Consider the following 2,592-nt stretch of genomic DNA (forward strand, 5'->3'; position numbering starts at 1 on the left):
ACAGATTGCTAACTGAGCAGTTTATTGAGGGGCTCCTGTCTAACGCTCACCGGACACAGCTGCGCATTATGGCTATGCAAAACCCTGATCTGGACTTTGCACAATTTAAAGACCGAGCCATCCGGGTGCTGCGAGAACCAACCCCAGGTGGCACTGCATCCCTCCGGCGCCCAGCTATCACCTACCACCAGGAGGTGGCGTCCTTTTCCCCGGCACCTGTGGAGGCGGACGCACAGACCCTAGATAATGACCCGTCTGCAGACCTGCGCCTTCAGGTCCAGGAGCTGACCAAAAGTGTGGCTACACTAACCAAAACCGTGCAGGCCATACAAGTATCTCCAAAGGAAAGGATCCAGCTGGCTTCCAGTCCGGATGACGTCCCATGGCGACGGCAGAGAAGAATTCCACCGACCAGAGGGAGGAACAGCGATCGCTACTACCAGTAAGGACAACCCATCTGCCGCCGCTGTCAAAAGGCGGGGCACTACGCAAGATTCTGTGATTTAAACGAGCATCCCCTGGGGCAGAGGGCCAACCCCCAGGAGTAAGACGACCAGGCCCACAAAGCTGGCGAGGCAAGTACGTGGGAGGACGACCAGTCCTACCTGTCGTGCTTGATGGCATCCAGATGAACATGTTGCTGGACACTGGGTCCCAGGTGACAACGATGCCATATATCCTTTATAAACGATACTGGACTGACTCAGACATTACCCGCAGTCCAGATGAACATCTTAGCATCTATGCCAGCAATGGTCAGCCCGTACCTCAGGTGGGGTATAAAGAGGTGACCATAAAAGTTGGCCGAGTAGAATTGCCATCACAAGGAATGATTATTGTTGATATTGATCACCGAGAAAGTCATCCTATGATAACTATAGGCACCAATGTGATAGAGATTTGTCTTGGGGAAATTATTGTTTTGTTGCAACAAGTCGCAGAGACTGCCAGTTCCAGTCAGCAGCGAGTTCTGCAGAAGGAAATCAGAGCCCTGATGAAAAGACAACAGGTAGAGCTGTCTGGAGGGGAAGTTGGCAGTGTCAGGATGAGTGATCCATTCCCCATTGCAATGCCCCCTAGGAGTGAAATGTTAATATGGTGTCGGGCAGCAATCAGTCTCAGGGGTCAAGATTATCAGGCCCTGGTAGAACCCATGTACTCTGATAGTAGGCCCACCATCTGGACAGCCAGGGGGGTAGTCGATGTCCGCAAGGGGAAAGTACCGATACGCATCCTGAATTGTGGGGAGAAAGAGGTCCATTTACCCCTGTATGCTACCCTTGCTAAGCTATTCACTGTCAGTAACAACGCAATAAAGTCAGTGGAACCCTTGCCTCCATCCAAACCGGCGGAGGATAATGGCTCCAAGGGGCAGATGGAGGATTGGTGTCAGAAGCTACAAGTGGGCACTGACTCCACCCCTTTGCACCAAAAGCATGGAGTATACCGGGTGGTCCAAGAATATGAGCGAGTCTTCAGCAAACACCCACTAGACTTTGAGCAGGTAAAAGGGGTCCAACATCACATCCCCACGGGAGATCATCCGCCCATTAAAGAGAGGTACCGGCCTGTACCCCAGCTCACTATCAATGTGCCAAAGGAATGTTATGGGAGATGAAGAAGGCTGGGGTGATCAGAGATAGTTGTAGCCCCTGGGCAGCTCCATTAGTTCTCGTTAGAAAGAAGGATGGTACAATGAGGATGTGTGTTGATTACAGGCAGATTAACTGCATTATACATAAGGACGCCTACCCATTACCCAGAATTGAGGAATCATTAGCAGCATTGAGATCAGCTAACTATTTCTCCACTTTGGATCTCACCAGTGGGTACTGGCAGGCTCCTGTGGCAGAGGCGGACAGAGAAAATACCGTGTTTACAACACCAATGGGCCTCAGCGAGTTCAACTGCATGCCATTCGGGCTCTGCAACGCCCCAGGAACCTTCCAGCGGTTAATGGCGTGTTGCCTAGGACACAAAAACTTCGAAACCGTCCTGCTGTACCTAGACGACGTAATCGTCTACTCAAAGATATATGAAGACCACCTGGAGCACCTGGCCGAGGTGTTCGAAGCCCTATCTGGTTATGGCCTGAAAGTAAAGCCGTCCAAGTACCACCTGTTAAAGCCCAAGGTGCAGTACCTAGGTCATGTGGTAAGCGCCGAAGGTGTAGCACCATACCCTGAAAAAGTCACTGTGATCAAGGAATGGCCAAGACCCTCCACTATCAAAGAAGTGCAGCAGCTCCTCAGGCTGGTAGGCTACTACAGGAGATTCTTCAAGGGTTTCACCAAGATAGTGGCACGCATGCAGGACCTCTTAGTGGGCCTGTCCAAGAAGGCCCAGAACCCGAAACCTCTGGTCAAATTGGGTAAACCAGAAGACGAATCTTACACTAGACTGAAAATGGCTCTTACTGGAGACGAAGTCCTGGCCTACCCTGACTATGGCCAACCCTTTATACTCCATACGGATGCCAGCAACGTGCGATTGGGAGCGGTGCTGTCCCAGGTACAGCAGGGCAGAGAGAGTGATTGCCTACGCCAGCAGGAAGCTCCGCCCTATGGAAAGGAACCCCGACAACTATAGTTC

This window comes from Phyllobates terribilis, unplaced genomic scaffold (genome assembly GCF_046119375.1).
Source record: "Phyllobates terribilis strain yellow unplaced genomic scaffold, ASM4611937v1 Scaffold_5__5_contigs__length_657084704, whole genome shotgun sequence".
Classification (NCBI taxonomy): domain Eukaryota; kingdom Metazoa; phylum Chordata; class Amphibia; order Anura; family Dendrobatidae; genus Phyllobates; species Phyllobates terribilis.